Source organism: Amblyomma americanum, chromosome 3, assembly GCF_052857255.1.
Source record: "Amblyomma americanum isolate KBUSLIRL-KWMA chromosome 3, ASM5285725v1, whole genome shotgun sequence".
NCBI classification, from domain to species: Eukaryota; Metazoa; Arthropoda; class Arachnida; order Ixodida; family Ixodidae; genus Amblyomma; species Amblyomma americanum.
Genome location: NC_135499.1, coordinates 82,332,691 through 82,354,801, shown reverse-complemented (window position 1 = coordinate 82,354,801; position 22,111 = coordinate 82,332,691). Strand labels below are relative to the sequence as shown.

The window sequence follows — 22,111 nt, the reverse complement described above, 5'->3', positions numbered from 1 at the left end:
GCGCACTAAATTGCGTGCCCTCACTGTGGTGGGCGGGTGAGATTAAGAAGTTTGCGGGCGTGCGGATGGCGCAGCTGGCAAAGGATAGGGTTAATGAGAGAGGCCCTTTCCTTGCAGTGGGCTTAGTAGGCTGATGATGACGGTGACCTGTGCACAGACTGAACATTAAGCAGGAATGATCGCACATGTATTGCGTGAATGATGCATGAAATTATGTACTGAAAATGTCAACTGCGCCGTTTGAGACAAACTTACCTATTGTGCGTCGAAACACATTATCTGCATTGTACGGAATGCTGTAACCTAGACATATTGTATTTTGAGAAATATCTCGTTTGAAGCGAAAAGCTTCACTACGCTAGGTAAAGCAGTCGTCGCGTAGGCCGGAAAATGACCTTCAACGACCTTCGGCCGGGCAAGCATGACGCGGCTTGGCGCCTGTATCGTTGAGTGCGTTCCGCAGCAACGTGCCCACGCTGGCAGCTAGTTGGCGGTTAACGGTTGATCGCGAGAGGTTGTTCATCCAATGAACGCTGCGGCCTATTTTGTAGCGATAGCTATAATACGGTAGCATTTCGAGCCTTCAGCGTGGCGGTGGCACGTGACAGTGGCGGCGCAGCCACCGCCACGCGGTTGATCACGCGACCAGCCACGTGGTGCCGAGTAGCTGCTGCTGCTGACGGCGGCGCAGCGCGCCGGCGAAACCGAGCTGCAACAGCTATCTGTGCGCAATCGCCGTGTCAAGTGGGATGAAGAAGGAACGCCCAGAGAAACGGAGCGGCGAAAGACTGACTTTACAATTCAACTAAGCAACTTCCACTCGGCCAGCTGTAGCTACCGCGTCACTCCAGGTTTAACCAGAGCTAAACCACCGCCAATTGTTGTATATGAGGAACCTAAACCAGTGATGTCCCAACAGAAGTCGACTGTGTGACCCGCGTAGTACATGATCATGGTGAGCAGAATTTAAACAAGCTATGCACAATTTTTTTTTATTGCAAATGATCACGTAGTCCTCGTTCTTAAAGCTTGCCATTTCAATTCGTTTCATATTGTGTGTCTTTCCACCGTTTGTTCGTTCGCACTCAAAATCTCTGGAACACGGCTTTATCATTTTATTTTGTAATGGGATGTACGACCAGACTTTTTTCATTGATAATGGTCACGTGCAAATGCTTCCACATTTTTCCGGGTTGTCGTATTTGCTCTTGCTGGAAGGTTCCTTGCAAGCTTCAAATTGAGCGTGGCCAAGAACTGCAGGCATTCAGTTCGATGACCGCCGAGCATGCTTGTGGCTATCACCGCCGCCGAGTCATTCAGTTCTTACTGGGTGCGCGTCAGCCCCTTAAACAGTTTCTTTTGGAAGCCTTTTCGTTGTCTCCCTGACTGCTGGAGTGCCGTCACAACGTGACAGTTTGTATCAACCTTTGAACATTGAAAAATAAAAAATAATAGATATGTAAAGTTTGTTATGTTGTGGGATACACTGGTATCCCCTCCTCGTCCCCCGCGCCAGCGGCGACCGTGACTTACACGGGCGCGCAGGCCGCCAGGAATGTGGAGAGAAGGCACCCCCGCGACTCTGCTCATTTCCGCCCCAGCACTGACGTGACGTCACGGCAGCGCGCCGCCTTCTGCGGAGAGGGTAGCACGCCTAAGCTTGACGGTAACGATTTGCTGCCAGGGAGGCAATGACCGAGGGGATAAAAGGGGTGATCGCGCGGCGGGAAGGGTCTCTCTCGCCGCCGGACCTTACCTAAGTGCCCCACGGACCCCTTTCGCTGCCCGCCGGCCCCCGAACACCAACGCCGGTCGACGTCAACGACTTGGTGAGCTACTGAACATCTATTTTACGGATAGAACATTCTTCCGCAGTGTGCTTTACCTCGCGTTAGGATAATAAACTATTTCCTAGCGGGCCCTGCCGTTGCCTATTTCGTCCGGACCTGCCGTGGCTGCGACTCTGCGCCACGGGTTGGGGAAACGTGTTGCGTGCTTAAATAACGCCTGCGTGTAGCTTGCACGGAAGCTCGCCTTCCCGGCCGGCTGGACGCAGAGTGACCCCATATCTTGGCGCCCAACGTGGGGCCTGCTTTTGGAACATTGGACGACTGTCGGTTCGGTTCGAGGAACGCTCTTTGTCCGGACTTGACAAGTGCTAGGCCTAGAGTGAATTTTGATCGCTAGGACCTGCGGCATGCTTTCTTGAGTGCGAGGTGTATTGCGCTGCAGCATGTTTGAACTTCTCGACATGCTCAGCACATTTTTTTTTCCCTGGAGTTTCTTCGTGAGAATGACTTGGTCCGCATCGAGGGAGTTCGAGGCCTAGCGCCCGCGGAGTCGCCGAGCCCGAAGCGAGTGAGTACGGAAGCCGCGTGGGTGGTCCGAGTTTCTGTATATATTTTCTCTACTATCTCTTTTTCGACTCTGGGAGTCGCGGCTCCGGGAGCCGGGTGGCCTGGGGCCACGGGTGCCGCTACGAGCTCGCTGGTATTGCAGCTCGGCACCGGGCGCTCCGACACCGTCCGATACGGTGGGCGCCGACCGCTCAGAAGCTGCTTTGTGCAGTGAGCGGGGTAGGACCACCCCACAAAGCTGATGTCTCCTCGCGGCTGCGCGCACAAAACCCGTTTCGGGTCTTTGTTGTGGTCACGGTCGTTGTAGGAGTGGTCGTTAGGCCTGAGGCTTTTCGGAGCTGCCTGCACCACATTAAAAGAGACATGACCACCGGACCGTGACGTTGAGATGGGGCGCACTTTGCTGCCCGTCCGTTTTTTTTGTAACCTCGCACGAACTGAGCAGTCTCGTTCAACTCAAGAAAGGGCTTTGTTCACTCGAACTTTGCGTTTGCACAGCCGCCGACACGTTTTGCTAGCGAGTTAGGCATTGTGCCACGAGGCCCTTGCGGATGCCGTTTCCCCTCCCGTGACCTACGTTAAAGGCACGCCGAGAGCGTTTCGACAATTTTGCAGATCCGGTGGAGCCACCCAGGCTTGCTGACCGGTGCACATCGTCTCGCTGCCACCTGCTGCGACGGAGCGGCCTGTATCCTGTTCGCCGCATCCATCCGGGGCAGCTGTGGCGAGACCAGTCAGCAGTCACCTCCGGCTGCTGCTGCCCTGGCGACTACTGCAGGATCCTGGCCTGCAGTTTTCCCACCGGCCTTCGATTCGCGGGCCTGCGGACACGGTAGTCCGCGGGCCATACGAGTCGTCCCAGCGGAGACCTTCACGCCGCCTTCGGAATACCGCGGAAGTCTGCGTGGACGCTGTCGGCGTGACCTCCGCTGCAAGACGTGCCTCAAAGACATGAAGACCAGGAGACTCCTCCATAGCATGTACTTTCAGGCGCGTGGGTCTATTTAAGGTTGAGGGGATGTGGGGACCTGCCCTGCAGCCCCTGAGTTTGCTTTCCCGCGAGGCACCGTGCAGCGGCGGTCTCACCTCGAGGCTGAGCGGATTCCCTTGTCAGTTACATTAACTGGCAAGAGAGGGCGCCAGCGTCGCTGCGCGGGAGACTGCTGAAGCCGGCCCGCGGGAGATGGGGTCTCTTCGGCCGGGATAATGAGCCTGAGCGGACGCGTCGCTCGGGGCTCCGCTCTTCGCCGACGGGGCGAAGAAGCGACGGGGAGACAGGCTCCCGTACTCGTCCCGTCCGGCCTGCGGAGTTTATATCCCTTGCCCTAGCGCGGGCGAACATTCGCTCGGAACCTTGCTGGTGAGTCGGACGCCCTCGATTCATTAGCGTACCTTGTTGCTAGCTGGCGTTATTGTTTCTGTAGCAATAAATGCCTGTTTGTGTCAGCCAATGTGTCGTTCCTTTGTTCCCCCAGAGCAAGGCCCGCCGTGGTCGGCGAGCGCTCGGTAGCGTACGCGATCACGGGGTGGGGTCCGGGCGGCTTTGAACCGTGTCAGCCGCGATTGAGTGGGGAGAAAGTACTTATCTCCCCATGTCAACCCCACATCTGGCGCCCAACGTGGGGCGAACTAGGCAATCGAGCAGTGACCTTTGTTGGAGCGAACGACTACCGTCGCCCTAACAAAGGATGGCAGCCGACAGGAGTGACTTGCAGTCTTTGTTTATGCTGTCAGAGCCAGCGGCACATAACCAGGGCTCCCTACTTGACGCGCCGTTGGAAGGGTTTGAATTTGTGAATCTTGGGCGTTCCACGCGGAATAGCCGAGTAACATCCCCTGACGCGTTGGTAGGACTTAGGCCTGGCATGGGGGGCTCCACATCGGGCGCCTCGCCGCTCCGCGGCGCGAACAATGAGGCACCTAGGCCTCATCATTCGACGCCATCAGCGGCTGCGCCCAACTCCGGGGGTGTTAGTCCGCAATCATCCGAGGTGCTCTTGCAGAACGCAATGCAGGTTATGCAGAGTCTAGCGGGTATTTTGCAAAACAATTTGCAAGCCCCGGCCCAGTCACCACGTGTTAGGATAGACTTGCCTACCTACACGGGGTACCACGACATTGCGGGAGCAAATGAGTACCTCGACCGTCTGCTGCATTATCAGCAAGTGACAGGAATCGCAGACGCCGAAATGCTCGCGCGTGTTGTGCCTGTTTCTTTGACGGAGCAAGCGGCCCGCTGGTACCGACTAGCCGGCAACCGAGCGAGGACAATGGAGGAGTTTTGCGCAAGCTTCCGCGACGAATTCCTTCCCGCAAACTATGAGTGGCGTTTGAGGAGAGAGCTGGAGCTCCGAACCCAGCACCCCGACGAGTCTCTGTTAGAGTACGTCCGAGCGATGGACGAACTTTATCGCCTCGCTGACCCTCGCGCCACGAACACGGAGAAAGTTGAGCGTGTCACGAGACAAGCGCACCCGACTTTCACGGCCTACCTGAGAGGAGTCAGGTTCAGAGATTTGGATGAGCTGGCAGCTGAGGCGAAGCGCATTCAGGGAGACATCCTCTCTGCGCGAGCGTACCGGCCGCCCCCACCCGCATCGCTGTCACTTGAGCCGCGCTGCGCGTGGAATGGCAGCTCAGCGCGCAGTCCATCTAGAACTGAAGCGTCAGCACAGTTTGCTGACGAGCGTGTCCCAAGGGGTTGGGAGTTGTCCGACCGCGCTTTGGACCCATTCAGCTACGCGTTGCGAACAGCACACGCTGCCGCTGAGCGGAATGAACCGAGGCGAGATCGCGAGGCCGACACGCGGCCCCCACCATCCGCGCCGCGAGTTCGAGATGACCGACCGGAACGGGGCGACCAGCGCCTAGCCCGTAGGGGCCCGGGCAACCGTTGCTACCGGTGCGACCAGCCGGGACACTTCGCCCGCGAGTGTGGCCGCCCTCCCGCCCGTGACCAAACACGGTCGGGAAACGGCCAAAGCCGCCGGTGATCGACCTTCGATTCCGCGCGGCGTACACAGAAAACTCCGGTTTGCTAGCGCCTTTGGCATGTCGCGTAGGAAATTCTGTTGACCTGTCAGCGCCGTTCATTGAGCTAACAATAGCTCGAAAGAAATTCACCGCGTTACTAGATACAGGAGCAAGCGCTTCTTTGTTCGGTGACGAGGTGTTAAACCATCTCCGCGAGAACAAAATCCGGCTGAGAGAGTGCGATACCACTTTTCGCCTCGCGAGCGGCACAGCGCAATCAAGCGGTGCAGCTAGGATAGTGGTTCGCTGGGAAAGACGCGTGCGGCGACAACGCCTCGTTCATCTTCCCTGTTTATCCGTTCCTGTAATTCTTGGACGAGACTTCCTAGCCAAGACAGGTATTGTGATAGACATCAGCAGCGGAGGCTACAGGGAGCGCACGTCAGGCGCCTTGAAGCCTTTCGCGAAAGCGCCCGCGGCGTCGCACACCATTCAGACTCCGAACGCGGCGCGAGCGGGGGGAGACCGTGACAAATCCACCGCGCCAGCCCGAGACCCAGGAGGCGAGCGGACCATCGCCGCTGAGGGAGAGGGCAGAGAGAAGGTTGCCGCGGTAGAAAGCTGCTCTGCCGCGCAGGGAAGGTCAGCGCACCCCTTGTTGTCGGAAGTGAACAGCGTGACGGAGAGGGAGAAGGCACGTTTGTCATCGCTCCTCTACGAGTACAACGTGACATTCACTGACCGCCCGGGCCTCACTACCCTAGACAGGCACCGAATAGACACGGGTGACGCACTGCCTTGGAAGTGCAATCCTAGACCAATTAGCTTGGCCAAGAGAAAAGCACTGGACAGCGCCTTAGACGAACTTATCGACACTGGCGTTGTTGAGAGGTCTAACAGCCCTTGGGGCTTCCCGGTAGTCTTGGTTCCAAAGAAAGACGATACATATCGACTTTGCGTGGACTACCGCAAGCTGAATGAGGTTACGAGGAAAGACGCCTACCCTCTACCCACCATTTCTTCCCTAGTGTCCAACCTAGGTGGGGCGAAGTACTTCACAACGCTCGATGCTAGCCGCGGATACTTTCAGGTTGAAATGAATGAGCGGGACAAGGAGAAAACTGCTTTCACTTGTCACAGAGGCCTTTTCCAGTTCAAGAGAATGTCTTTTGGTTTGGTAGGAGCACCCGCTACTTATCAGCGCCTAATGGACCGTGTTCTGGGAGATGCGAAGTGGCAACATGCGCTCGCGTACCTAGACGACATCGTGGTGTACTCGAAAACGTTCGAGGAACACCTGCGCCACTTGAGGGACGTCCTAGAGAGGCTGAGGTCCGCGGGAATCACTTTGAACCCGAAGAAGGCACAGATCGCCGCGACCCGAATAACACTGTTGGGGTTCACGATCGACAGAGGCCGCATTCTGCCGTGCGACGATAAGCTTGAGGCTTTGCTTAAGTTTCCGTCGCCCACAGATATAGCCGGACTCAGGCGCTTCCTGGGAATGGCGAACTTTTATCGCCAGTTCATCCCAGAGTGCGCAGCGCTGCAGGCGCCTTTGACAAAGCTTTTGAAGAAAGGCGAGCGCTGGAGTTGGGGTCACGAGCAAGAGGATGCACTGCGCAACCTCACCAAAGTGCTCGCTGACACGGCTGAGTTGCAGCTACCCGACCTAAACAGGGAGTTTGTGATTCAAACCGACGCAAGCGACCTGGGCTTAGGAGCAGTGTTGCTTCAGGAGCATGAAGGCTTTCTCCGTCCGGTAGCTTTCGCGAGCCGTTCGTTGACGCCGGCAGAGAGAAACTACTCGGTGACAGAGAAGGAATGTCTCGCGATAGTTTTTGCTCTGCGTAAGTTCGACTACTACGTCGATGGGGTGACATTTGTGATCGAGACGGATCACATGGCGCTCACCTGGCTGAGACGACTCAGCGAGCCGAGCGGCCGCCTAGCGCGTTGGTCCCTGTTGCTGCAGCGTTACGACTTCACCGTGCGCTACCGCAAAGGGAAAAACAACGCTGTGGCTGACGCACTCTCGCGAGCGCCTGTCCAGTGCGAGGAAGGTCACGCGACCGACCGCCCGACAGCCGGGGAGAGCGAGGGACTGACCCGAGCCGTAGCCCATGTAAGGAACGCGGACCAACCGTTGATCCAGGGCGAGAGCGTGAACCACGTGGACTACGCGAGTTCCGTGGGGATCGTGTTCAGCAGAAAGGAGCTGCTCGAAGCTCAGCAGAAGGATCCGTTTTGTCGAAAGGTGTTCGACGGGCTCCGGGAGCCGGGCGGCAGGGCCGCCGCGCACAAGGAGACAGCTGGTTTTGCTGTCGGTGCGGAGCGCTGGGAAACAGCTGGTAGTGCTGTGAGCGCGATGGATTCGTATCTGCTGGATTCCGACGGCGTCCTGCTGAGGTATATCACCTCCGAGAACGACACAAACGAGGCGTTCAAGGTGGTGATACCGCGAGTATTGAGAGCAGCACTGTTACGCTACTTTCACGACTCGTGCATCGCTGGGCATGCAAGCGGCCCCAAGACTTACACTAAGTTGTGTCGCTTTGCTACCTGGCTTGGCATGAAAAGGGACGTAATACGCTACGCCCGCTCGTGCCACGTGTGCCAAAGTGTGAAGCCCCGAGGCGGACGACCACCCGGCCTCATGCACCCGATTAACAGCCAGACTCCCTGGCAAATCGCGGCGTGCGACATCATGGGACCGTATCCTATGACACCGAGTAGGAACAAGTTCTTGCTGGTGGCCACGGATCACTTCAGCAAGTGGGTTGAACTTTTCCCCCTTAGAAAGCTGACGGCACGAGTGATCATGGAGAAGCTGATGGACGTATTCACCAGGTTCGGTTTCCCAGAGCAGCTGATAACGGACAACGCGTCCTACTTCACTGCGAAGGTGTTCGTTGATTCGTGCGCTGCACTCGGCATTAAGCACAAGAAAACGACCACCTATCATGCTCAGTCGAACCCCACGGAACGAGTCAATCGCAACGTTAAGCACTTGCTTGTCGCGTACTCTGAGAGGCACAAAGATTGGGACTCCTATCTGCCGGAGATCGCGTTTGCTTTGCGTTCGACCGTTAACCGCTCGACTGGGTATGCGCCGTGTTCTCTCAATCTGGGTAGAGAGCTGCTAAATCCGATGGACCGGATTCTATCGGACAGCAGGAAGACGCCAGTCGCTTCGTCAGCACGAGCTGAGTACGCGACGCAGCTGCGCGCTAAGATGACGGAGGCCTTACGCAAGGCTCGCCGCAACCTGGGCACCGCTAGGGCGCAGCAAAAAGCACAGTACGACCGCTCGCACCGGGATGTTCACTACGAAGTGGGCGATCTGGTGCTTCGACGCCAGCACGTTCTCAGCGACGCTAGCAAACAGTTTGCGGCCTCGTTGGCGCCGAAATGGATCGGGCCGTTCCGCGTGCGAGAGAAACTTTCCTCGCTCGTTTACAGGCTCGAGGACTTGCGGTCGAAACCGACAGGCGGACCGGTGCACGTATGCGACCTGAAACGTTACGTGCAGCGAGATGAGTGGGTAGAGGACACAGCCCGACCCGCGCCGCAGTCGGATAACGAGATCTGCGATCAGCCGGCGAACCCCGCGTCCCGCTATAACTTGCGCCCTAGGCAGAAACAGAATCTGCCTGCGCAGCCTAGAGCGAGGGCGCGAGCCGGCAGGCAGTCTCGTTAGATGCATGAACGTACGGGCCGCTCATGCCGATCAGTGTCACGCAAGACTGACTTGCATTAACCCTCATGACTCTCGTGAGGGTCGAACAGCCACGCAGCACGCGCTGCGGGAGCTGGCTACATCTGTGTTGACCTTTTCCAGCGCAGATGGAAAAGAAGCAGGGCACATCGGAACGACACCGTTCCACTACCAGCCACCATCCAGCTTCGGCAACGCGCCGCGCCCAAGGCTCGACGCTACGCCCCGCCCGCGACCTGCAGTTGCCACCCTGGCCACCCCGGCTACCTGCCACAACGCATCGGAGCTGCCCACCCGTCGACTGTGCGCCACCGCCTGCGGGGCCCCATTACCACCGCAACCCTGGGTCCTCGCCTGCTGACCGGGTATGCCAGGGCAGCCCAACCGTGGCCTCAACCATAAAGCGCCGCAGCCCTGGCCCCTGAAGCCACCTGACCCAGTACCTCAGGGGCGCAGCCATGGACCTGGCCTCCAAGCCATCCCAGCCGGCGCCAAGGAGGCGGTCGACCGAATTCGCCGGAACGGCGCAGCCGCGCGCATTCGGAAGACCGTGAGAGGGAGCAAGATTCCAAGCGTCATCGTGCGGGAGGCCAAGCCCTCGGAGCGAAGCAGCTGATCGGCGGGGGCGTGGCGCGGCCGTCAACCGATGCACCGGCGGGAGCTGAAGAACTTCGATCTCAGGATGGCGGAGATCAAGTAATGTTGCCCCTGTTTCTGTGTTCGGGAGGCTTCTTAAGGAGGGGAGAATGTGGGATACGCTGGTATCCCCTCCTCGTCCCCCGCGCCAGCGGCGACCGTGACTTACACGGGCGCGCAGGCCGCCAGGAATGTGGAGAGAAGGCACCCCCGCGACTCTGCTCATTTCCGCCCCAGCACTGACGTGACGTCACGGCAGCGCGCCGCCTTCTGCGGAGAGGGTAGCACGCCTAAGCTTGACGGTAACGATTTGCTGCCAGGGAGGCAATGACCGAGGGGATAAAAGGGGTGATCGCGCGGCGGGAATTGCCAGTTAATGTAACTGACAAGGGAATCCGCTCAGCCTCGAGGTGAGACCGCCGCTGCACGGTGCCTCGCGGGAAAGCAAACTCAGCGGCTGCAGGGCAGGTCCCCACAATGTATATGAACATTAAATACATAAATAACAAGATAAGCTTTAAGTCTTGCCCCCCCCCCCCCCCCTCTTAAAAAAGTTCCGCAGTCCCAGCCGGAAGCTAGATATATTTGTCAATAAAACCACTGTTCTCCGTACATTGGCCCAGCGCTGCGGTTAACATTGCTGACCCGCAGCGCAAACAATTTTATCATGCCAAAACAGCAAAGAAAGGGTGCACGAAAAACCCAAGAAGAGTGCGGCGCGCGGCCGCGCGCAGCAGGCGGACGACGAAACATGTCCACCGACCTCCCATAGCGGGCCCGATTTATGACCAGTCCGCGCGTGAAGCAAATGCCACCCGACCCCACCCTCCTCCCCCGTTAAAGAACCATGTCTGGTCGAAATCATTCGGAGAACTGCACATTAATGCACTCCTCATAGCACGAGTCTCGGGCATTAAGCCTCTTAAAACCGTGAAGCCGACAAGGTAGCGCAAATGTTTTGGCAATATCGCTGGGCAGCGAATGCAGAATATCGATAGTGTTACTATCGATAATCTTACTATATCGACACTACTGATAGACTATAGTCTCACTGTCCACAGTCTCACTATCGATAGTAGCACTAAAGACAGCTTTTACACTATCGGTAGTACTATCTAGAGTCACTAAATAAAGACTTATTTAGTGACTCTAGTACTATCGATAGTACTATGGATAATACAAACGATATATAGTCTATCCATAGTAGCACTATCGATAGCTTCAAAAATACTATCGATAGTAAATTTTTCGATAGTTTTGTATCACTACGAAGCGGACGGGCTGGCCGGTCACGGAAGCAGGAATACGCGTGACGTCACTGCTTCCAAGGGGCAGTAGTTCGTGGTGCCGCCGCCCGGTGCATCAGTTCAAGGAATAAACGAGGGAATAAAGTGATTTCCACTCCTTTTGTGCAAAAAACGACGCGGTTTCAGTTGACTTAGGAGCGCCAGCTTTCATTCCTGTGCAAAATTAGACCGGCTGTCTGCAGTGAAGCTCCGCCCACATTCACGACCACCTCACAGATTTTCTCCGCGACAAAAAAACGTAGGCCATTATTAAAACTTTTCTTGTTGCCTACACAAAAAACTAATCACAATAAAAATTATAGGAGCTAGAATTTGTTTAATGCAGTCAAACGTTAAAAAGTTTATTTCCTTGACTATTACGATGGGCCAGCGCAGTAATACAGTACGCCGCAGACCATGGCCCAGTGTTTTTTATGTGGTCTAGTGATGTACCGGCTGCTGTTCCGAACAGAGCCATCAGTACGCTTTTGCGACCCAGGTTGACAGCGATATAAGTTGAGTGCATTAACGACCGCGGTGGGCGCTTTACTTACATCCAGGCTGGATATCATTAACACACCCACCGGTTACGCCGACGGCGAGGAGAAAGCCAGGGACGGGCCTCTAACAGCTATCGCGCTGTAAACGGCTTGCTGACCCTGACCCGGGGGACTGTGTTGATGCATGCCGAGATTATTGCATATTTGCTTTTTAGTCGGAAAACTGGTATTCTTCACCCGTAAGGGCCAGTTCCTTGTCCATTCCGCTGTTAAATTATTGAGGGTGACTTAAAGCAGCTGCACGTAAAATTATTTCCACTCAATTTTCTATTTTGATATTCGTTTTATGGCCGACAAACGATTTCTGTGGTCAAACCTACCCAGCCTAAAAAAAAAAAAAAGCGTGTCAGGAAAAAGTGAAAAAGCTGTTTGCGTGTTTCATGGCCTTATGATCTCTCTAATTTTTTTTTTGAACTAGGGTCGGAACAATAAAAAACGACGGTTTTACGACTTTATTTTTGAGCCCTGTTCACCTTGCACGTAGGGCGCGCGTACGCGAGCACTTTTCTACTAAACTGTTCTGCGAACGCCTATTTGACGCCGTTACAGTGCTCTAGAATATGGGTAGTGGGTTCAGGAGCCGGCGCGCTCCATGCGATGCGGTGAGGCGGCGAGTGTCGACAGGTCCCGGATGTAAGCGGTGGCGCTGTTGTAGCGTGGGCTGTAGGCTCGGCGCGCCCGCGCGCGCGGCTAGCAGTCCCGCCAAGCTGCCTGCAGCTGTTTGTTGCTTTTTGTGCGGTGCATTTTTCCTCTTTGTGAGTTCGCGGCGTTAAGACTACGGTCATGCCGAATCGTCGGCGTCAACAGCATTGTTTTGCTCCCGGGTGCAAAACGGGATACCAGTGGACGAAAGGCGATCAGCCGTCGCTCTTCGCTGTGCCAAAGGATGAGAACCGACGGAAGCAGTGGGAACGCAACCTTCATCGAAAAGATAAGGTTTTGGACGAAACTTGCTGTGTGTGTGAGCTACATTTCGAGCCATCATGCATTGTGAGGGACTTTATACACATCATTGACGGCAAAGAAGTCCGCATCCCGCGTGGAAAGCCGGAACTTTTACCCGATGCGGTGCCAACTTTGCTGCCGAACGCGCCGAGCTATCTGTCAAAGAAAACACCGCTACAGAGACCACCTAGAAAGAGGAAAAGCACAAGTACATACCCTAATGAAGCGAAAAGACCACGAAATAATGCTTCCGACGTTAACAAGGAATCGAGGTGTCCGGGCATTGACACTGAGAGTAGCGTGTTGGCGAACGACCAAGACCCTTGTAAAGTTGACGAAGCATCTGTGCCGGACGATTTTTCTAAGCTGGATGTTCCTTCAGAATACTGGAGCTGCCATCGCATACCTGATTACAGTGGTACTGTGTACTGCAAGCTAAGAATGGGCGAAAATCAATGCGTGGAGTCAGAGAGGGTGGTGATGCTTTCACGCGATGATGGGCCCGGCGCCGCATATAGTGCGCTCCTTTGCGGCCACTTAGTAGAAACGGGGCGCATTGCCAGCCGTGAGGAAGGAAACAGACTGCTTCGAAGTGTCGACCTATACCGCCTATGTAAAGGAGCACTCTCCGTTAGCAGCATGCCGAAAAACAGCCTTACCAAAGGACTTCAAGCGCAGTTGACCCTACACGACGGCACATACTTCAGTAAACGATGCGCCGGAAAGGAGCCATCTGAAGGTGTGCAGATTTCTTTCAAATTAATTATTTCAATTTTGCTTCGAACTTCACAATGTAATGCATGTACGATTAGAGCCGACGTTGTGGTCAGTTATTTTTTCTCTGTTTTGTTCTACATCGCAGGACAGGCATGCGTATCCTGCCGCTACCTCAGAAAGGCCTTACTGACGCGGTGTTCAAGGGTAAAGCGGTCAATTAGAAAGAGTGTGCAAAGTACAACGCAGAAGCTGCGTTCAGTGCGACAAAAGAACCGGAGGCTATCATCACGAATGAGTGACCTGAAATATGAGCTCTGCAAGATGCAAGAGAAAAATGCTTCTAAGCATATGGAAGTGATCGAGGCAGAGATCTCAGCCCTGGATCCTAAACAGCAAGAATGCGTGAGACAATGTTTCTCGGCAGCGAAAAAAAAAAGCAGCAAGGGAAATGTGTACAGTAAAGCTTGGATTCTAGAATGCATATTAATGAAGATGAAAAGTGCCAAGCTGTATGAACATCTCCGAAATCACAACATTATTTGCCTGCCAAGCAAGAGTACACTAAAGCGCTATTTACGGGCTTACAAAACCACTTTTGGGTTCAGCCACAGAGTACTTTGCCAACTGAAGAAAAAAATTCGACGCATGGATAGCTTCAAACTTCGTGGCGGCCTTTTGGTTGATGAAATCAAATTGTCTGAGCACCTAAATGTGACATCATCTGGTCGTATTGAAGGATTCGTTGACTTGGGCCCGTTTACAACTGACGGACAGAATGTTCCATCTGACCATGGGATGGTCGTAATGTTTGTGCCCTTTACTGGACGATGGTCGCAAGTTATTGGCACTTTTGCTACTACTGGCAATGTCAAGGCTGAAATGCTGGCAAAAATTCTAATAGAAGCCACAATTGTCGCCGAGGCCAGTGGACTTCTGGTTGATTTCATTACATGTGATGGTGCGTCATGGAATCGTCGTATGTGGAACCTATTGGGAATTGGCGTAAAAAATGGAAATATTACGTGCAGCCGAGAACACCCTGTGGACCTTCTTCGACAGCTGTTTTTCCTGTCGGATTTTCCGCATCTCCTAAAATGCCTGAGGAACTCTCTACTCAAAGGTCCTCTGAACACTCCAACTGGTATGGTAAGTGCCCATCCTTGTATAATAGCAGTTGTCCTAGCAACTCTTATGAAAGCTGCGTTCTAGCTACTGCATTTTTTGACAGCTCAACATGTGGTATGTTAACTGTTCCAGGTCTCCATCCAGCCTGTAAAACAGGCCTTAAAGCTCGACTCGAGCCAGCTCACTCTAAAGGCAATGCCTGGCTTGACATCTGCACACTTGGAACCTAATGGGTTTGAAAAGATGAGGGTGACACTTGCATTCCAGCTATTTGGAAATCGTGTTATCAATGGCCTACACTTCTACTAGGAGAAGTTAGAATCGTCTTGGGGCAACATTGATGCAACAATATCATTCTTCAGGTAAGCAAGCGCTTTTTCAGGAACATCACGACCTATTCGTAATTGGATTGAAGGGCACTAAGATATTATCGCGAACCATTCCAAGCTCTGTTTTTTAGCTGCCATCGGCATGTGGCCTTATCAGTGTGATTGTAGCGCGCGGATCATTTATATATGTATTCTCTGTTCGACGGGTAAATGGGTATTCTCTGTTCGATGACCAGCTAGTACGTTTGTGGCTATCGACAACGCCGAGTAGATTTGCGGGCGCGAGTCAGCCCCCATAAAAGAGTTCATACGAGTGCTACACCTACCTGCCAGTTCATTTGTTGCCTGCGGCATTGTCACCGCCACGTGACATTATAGCACTGACAGCAATAGCATTTGTTCATGATTGCCGGACAAGTTAACCTCAATGTTCATTTCTCACTTTTCCGCATAACTGCGTTCTTGCTCCTATGCTTACTTAAGGTATCGTTTCGACAGCAACGTAATTTGGTTATTGTACCATGTGGTGTCCTATGTCTGCACTAAAGTTCGCTTTTCATTTTTTCAGAACTGTCAGCAGTCTCATAAGGATCATGACGTCTCGGTTTACAGCGCAAGCATGGCGTCCAGGCTCTCATAGTGTACAGCAAATCAAGGACTTCCTGTAGCTGTTATCACGCTGGGAAACGCATGCAAATGGTGCAGGATTCATAAGTTTGTCAACAGCAGTTGGCTTTAAGGTCACACTTACTGCCACCATCGAACTATTGGACTTCCTGAGTACACAGGGCTTTAAGTATTTAATGACATCGCGCTTGAGTCAGGATCCATTGGAGAACTTTTTCGGTATAGTTAGGCAGTCCTGTGGATCTAACGATCACCCTACACCAACCCATTTTTTGATTGCAGTGAATTGTCTTTCGTTTTACAATCTAGCGAGAGTAGTGAGATCAGGCAACGCCGACAGCAATGAGCCACTTACTTCCTTGCTGGACGCATATAATGCCAACACTGCAGAGGAAGACATTGACAAACTCATAGAGTCGGGCAATCTCTCATTGGCTGAAGGCAAACTACGCCAAATATCTCCAGATCACAGCGGTTATGTTATTTAAAATAGCGATGACCGGCTAATACACTACTTGGCAGGTTATGTAGCGCGCAAGTTCATTGCACGCAATGACTGTGTCGAATGCAAAAACTTGCTTCTACAGGCGCCAAATGAGGAAAGCCAGGACAGTGAGTTTACTACAATTTGTGACAAAGGAGGGTTGCTCTACCCGTCTCGTGTGCTTTTTTTGATGGTGAGAAGGCTGGAAAACCTTTTCACAACTTTTTTTAGTCAGGAAAAGCTGTGCAGTAACAGCATAGTAGATGTTATGGTGCTGGGAAAATCTCAGATTTCATGTGGTGTAGGGTGCAGCCAGCACTCAGAAGCGCTCACGGTCAGCATTCTCAAGTTTTATGTTTTGACAAGGCTGCATTTTTATGTTAAATCAATCAATGAGTCGCGAGAAGCTCGCAGGAAAAAGAAGCTTCATGCTAAAATGGGCAAGTGCTCATAGTCGCGCGGCTAAATGTACTGTGCAAACAAGAAAACACAGCATTCCTTTGAGAAATTCAAGATATGTCTCACACTGCGCATAGTTGGAGCGCTGCAATAAAGGAGTGCTTTGTTTTATAAAAGTTATTTTATCTTGTCTTGCATTCATCAGCGTTTATACATCGGCGGCAATTGACCCTTCGTTTTGATGAAAAAAATGCATGCATCAAAACAACAATTAAAACAGGGGCATGAAATCTAAAGTTCGACGAAAACTCGTCCGGTCAGGTAGAAGATTCATGTAAAAAGGAAAGGAACGCCGACCAAAGGTTGTTAGAAAAAAAGACGTTTCGGCTTCCCTACGGAAGCCTTGATCAGAGTTATCAAGGCTTCCATAGGGAAGCCAGAACGTCTTCTTTTTTAACAACAACCTTTGGTCGGCGTTCCTTTCCTTTTTACAAAACAGAGGCATGCATACCACACTTAAAATTATCGCATTCACATATAGTACGCTGTACACACAATGGTCTCTAAGTGAAGCGTTTTTTTTTTATTCCAATTTCTTGTTGCCCCGCCCCTCTACTAAAACACTTCCGATGGCCCAAGCTGGAGTACACTCGGCCACGTTTGCCGACAGCTTCGAGTTGGCCGCTGGATAACCCCGATGATCGATAGAATGTTTGCTCCTCTCCCTGTACTCAGCCTTTCCTATGGGCGGCGATAATACTAGTATGCACTAACGTTGAAATATGGGAGCCGTACCTACAAAAAACCACGATCAGCGTTGCGAAGCATTAACGGGGCCGCTCGTCCGCACCACCGCACTATCGGCTGTTGGCTACTACTACATCTAATTTTCTTGATTCGCCGACAATATCTGTGTACAGCTTCACCTATTTGTAGGACCTGTTTTAAAAGACAGAGCCTTGCCTATTTCTCCGACGATTCTATGCACAGCGCGCATCCACGGCGCGGCGCGCCGCATTTCATACAGCCCATGCTCTGGTGGCGCCATCTGGTATCGTCGACACAAGTCGCCTCACCGCTGGCCGCTCCCTGAACCCACTACCCATATTCTAGAGCACTGTAACGCCGTCGGCCGGCTGGCAACAAGGAAGAGGCGTCCATGGCGGCGAATCTGGCGATTGTTTGTCAAGCCGCATGTGCGTTGTTGTTCAAGTAGTGGACCCGGTTAATCGTCTTAGCTTCACGTCGTTGCATGGGATACGTTTACATGGGACACTAAGGACTCGGCAGTGAGTTTCTGCTGCGACTGCACTGTGCTTCGCGATGTGAAAATCATCTGGGTGCCGTAGTCGACCCATCAACGCAGGTTCCGAGGTAGGTCTTGTTCCGAGTTCCGCGGTGGATCTCGGTAACTGCGTTCAAGTCACCTTTGTCCAACTTTTGCAAGGCAGTTGACTCGGTCACATTGGTTGTAGTTTCTCTTCTTTCTCTTCTTCTTTTTTTTTTTTCACAAGCGCTGCCTATTTTTGAGAGCAGCTGGATGCCGGTACTACGTTTTACCGTGCTACCTGGGTGCATTAACATTATGTGCATGCATGTATTTCGTGCCCGTGCTGAACTCTGTGTTCTGCGATTGCGATGCGAATAGCTTTCTGTAGCAAGAAATTCTGGTGATGGAGGCTTATGTTTTGAAATTTTGCCCTCGAAGAGCTCAGTTTGCTTGCCTGATGCATAGGAGTGGTATGAGACGTCGGGGATTGAAATGATGGGCTCTGTTTAGTGATTCGTATGGAATGCTCATTTGCTGAAATATTTTTTCTTCTAAGTTATTTCTATGCCTTCAAGGTGCGATTGGAATTATCGGGACCTCTGCAATGCGTTACAAAAAAGAGAAGAATATCAAAAAAGACACCGGCGAAATCACGGCAGCATTCCTCCTAGTTGTGTGGAGTTTTATTGGCTTCATAGATTTCTTGTAATCTTGTGTCCATATTCTTGTGGCTTGTGCTACTGTTAGGAGGAATCAGCTGTGCATGCCGAAATGGCCCGTTTGGGGTTAACCTTCAGAATTTAGTGGTCTGCTTGAGTTGGCAATGCTGATTAGGTTGCTGGTGCCACTTGAGAGAAGACTGATACGAAGATTCACGTGGATGGAGCTAGAGTTGTTTACGCTGCCAGTGTAACTGTGGTTGAGTGATGTGGAATGAGTACAATGATTCTGCACCGTTTGGGAGTCTACCGGTCTTGTATGAGATGGATAGGGCACTAGTGTTGCATATCCGAGATTAAGTGTGCTTGGCATTTTTTGTTGTGCCGATATTGATTGATATGATGTGGTGTAAGTATTGAGTCATGTGATGCAAAAGTAGCTCATGACATCACTATAGCTCGCACAGTATTTGCATAACTGTGTGTATGTGTGAAACGATCACATTTCAATAATGTTAAGTTCCATTAGCCAAATTTTTGCAGAAGGCACAGTGAAGTAATAGCAAAAATGAAAATTTGCCTAATGTGGTTACATTTCTGCACAATATTCGATAGTTGAAAGGGATTAATAGTCTTCAAAGTTGGTGAGATTCTCCGGTCACTGACCAAAGTCAAACACAAATAATGACATTTCGGGAGTGCTACGGCTCCCTTGCTTACAATGAGCAACCAGCTGGACGTCCCGGGCTTTTTGTAGTGGTTAGTACCGTTCTTCGACATTTCGCGTAGATAGGGTGCAATGTGCCATCATTCTTATTTATTGTGTTGGGCGTAGTCTGGATGATTAGTGACTCTAGATTTCGGCGGGCTGATACATTTTTTTCCGTTGTCGATATATCTGCTTCATCCCAAATAATTTCATGGCAGTCTCTTGCATATGCTCCGTGATTGCGTTCGTTGTCACTTTTCGTACATTGTACTGATGTTCTTTCAGGTGTCTCCTGATGTTCTTTCAGGTGTCTCAGGTGTCCTATGTTAACTGATGAACAGTCGGCGCAGGCAATTTTGTAAACCACGCCAGGTTTTTCAAGTTTACAAGCTCATTTCTTATCTGGCTTGTTGGAACATGTGCAACATGGACGCCGTGCTTGCAGAAGATCCACGCTAGCGCCTCGCTGATCCCTGATACATACGGTATAGGGGCTCGTTTCGGTTTCGGTGCGTTAGCACTTTTGTCTTCCCTGGCAGTAGGCTTTTTCAATGGAGCCACTCTTTGCGTGTTCCGAGTGAAGGAAAGCGGGTAGCCGTTTCTTTTCAGGTCATTTCCCACATTCTTCATTTCGTGGTTTAGGGCGGTGTCTTCACTGCATACTTCCCTGGCACGGTTGAATAGAGATGCCACCACTGACCGCTTATGACTGACAGGGTGCGCTGATTTGAAATCTAGGTACCGTCCAGAGTGCGTCGGTTTCCAGTAGACACGAAAACCAAGACCTGTTGGAGTACGGGTACCACGGTGTTGAGGAATGGAAGGCAGCCGTCGGTCTCTTCCTCAACAGTAAAGTTGATTGAGGGCTCAATGGCGTTGAGGTGATCGAGGAAAGTGCAGGTGTGCTTTCGGTCTATGACGCAGAAACAGTCGTCCACATACCTCAGAAATACTTTTGGTCGCGGTTGGAAGGTGGCCAAAGCTTTGCTTTCGATGGCTTCCATAGCAATGCTAGCTGCTGTGACCGATATGGCTGCCCCCATTGCTGTGCCAAAGGTCTGTTGGTAAAAGTTGCCGCTGTACGTAAAATATGTGTTGGCGGGACAGAAATGCAAAAGTAGGCAAAGTTCTGCTGCTTCGAACGGCGTCCGATCCTGCCACGAAGTGTCATTCTCTAGATGTTGTTTACATGTCTCAACTGCGAGATCAACAGGTACGCTTGTAAATAGCGAGCAGACGTCGGAAGAAAAGATCTCGTCTGCGTCTTCTAGGGCGACCGCTTTGACCTTTTCGGTGAAGCCGGATGAATTCTTGATGTTCATATGAGCCTGTCTTGCCCACCAGCGAAGACAGAACACCATGAAGGTACTGTGACAACGAGTACAACGGAGACTTTCTAAAATACACTATTGGGCGCAGGGGAGTGCCTGGTTTATGCACCTTTGGTAATCCGCATATGGTGGGCGCTGAGGCGTTTGTACATAGCAGCTGATGATAAAGCCATTTCATAGACGGTGGGATGCCCTTGAAGATTTCTGCGAGCATTTGAAGAGACATCTGCACTGGGAGTAGGGGTCTTTCGGGATCCGGCAGTAAGTGATCTCGTCCTGAAGCATGGCCTCCATTTTTTCCTTGTAAGAAGAGCGGTCAAGGATAAGAGTGACATTATCTTTATCTGCCGGTTGGATGGCTTTATCCTTGTTAGCCAGGAGGCTTTGGATTTCTGAGCGTTCATCTTGACCAAGAGGGCAGTTTGATGACGTCTTCTCCATGCATGACAACACTCCTATTGCCTTCTTTCGAACTTCGTCCTGAACGTCTCGTTCCAGAAGTCATACTGCCCCTTCTACAGCGCATGCAATCTTTCGTGGGTCCGGTGCGTTCCCTTGGTTGAAATTCAAACCTCGGCTAAGCACCTCAGCTTCAGATGGGTTCAGTTTGTAGGACGACAGGTTCCGTGTTTCGAAGATTGGTGTGGCTCTGGTTGCTTCGAAGTTATTTAAAACTGCTACGAGGTGGAACTTTGTCACTAAATGTGAAGCGTCACGGGCTGCTGCAAATAACTTATAGTCAGGGGTGTGCTGCTTTCTTGTTAAAGGAAACTGCTTATAATTTCTTTTATCTCTGTCTGTGGATCTTTTAGAGGCATTCTCTCATGTGCAGAAATTTATAGTAAAAAATACTGTACTCTTTCACATCTCCCTAAAGGGTTTCAAATTTTTAGAATTCACTCTCTGAATGGATGCTGCACCTGTAAGGGAAACTGTTGGATGAACATTAGAGTATGCAAGAGAAACTTATATGAAACCATTCTTTTATTCCATTGCTCACTTTGTTTGCATGGTAGAGCCAGGAGTGTCTGTATCTTTTTATTTGAAGGGCAACTCTGATGATTTTTTTAGTTCCATGGATTTTACTGGAACTTTCACAGCATATTCTTTGCAGTCCTCTGATCTCTTGTGCCAAATGTCACAGTCGAGTGGTTGCAGCACAAATTAATTTTATAATTTCCGATTTCGTTGTCTCGCTCGTGGTGGGATGATTTCTACGGGGAGCTTTATGTATGTGAGATCAGAATTTGTGAATGTGGCAATATTCACTCTGTGTTTGCTGAAGGACAAAATTTCGAGCTTATTTTTGGTCATTTCAGACAAATAGCGACCCAAGCTGTCACTTAGTCACCAGTCTAGCCAGTCAATTTGTGCACAGTATGTTTTGTGACAGTATCCATGACTGTCATGATGTTGTAGTTCGGTCAAAGCTCATTTTCAGTTTCAGTTTCCTGAGTGTTTACTGTTCTAAAATACTCTGCACGGTATATTGAAAAGCATTTTTTTGTGTCAAGTAGGGGTGACTTTAAGGAACCTGATATAATTATCAACTCAAAACGTTCTAAATCCTCCCCTTAGTTGCCTTTTAACCTTTTGTGGCAGAGTGTCACAAATTCATGACAAATCGTTCATGAGCTCTTGCATCGAGCTTGAACGCATGCCAACTGCATAACAGCAAAGTGTCATTTCACATCCCATAAACAAAGCTCTATACATCGTTGTTTGCACGGAAGAAACGCTGAAGAGCCTCGCTCCTTTTCATTCACTTTTATTGCCATCGCAGAAATGCAGTAAGCTGATGAGTTGCAGAAAAAAATGTATTTCAGTTCATTCGCATCTATATAACAACTGTTTAAAAAAAATGCTGCTGCAAGATTCAGGGCTAAATTTCGTTGGGAACTGTATGTCGCATTTTTGCATCAACAGCCTAAAGGGGACCATTTAGGCAGTTTTATTATTACCCGAGTTACCACTGAACATCAAGAA

The 22,111-nt window shown here is 51.4% G+C and overlaps 1 protein-coding gene across 9 annotated transcripts in view; it reads left to right on the top strand.

The window, feature by feature from the left end:
* Positions 1–17,297: 17,297 nt before the first annotated feature.
* Positions 17,298–22,111, top strand: part of Nipped-A (Transcription-associated protein Nipped-A) — a 270,630-nt gene continuing 265,816 nt past the window's right edge. For all 9 annotated transcript variants that reach the window (XM_077657537.1, XM_077657536.1, XM_077657532.1 and 6 more), the window contains exon 1: positions 17,298–17,530. The gene's annotated coding sequence lies outside the window, so the exon portion shown is untranslated. The remainder of the gene's footprint in view (positions 17,531–22,111) is intronic.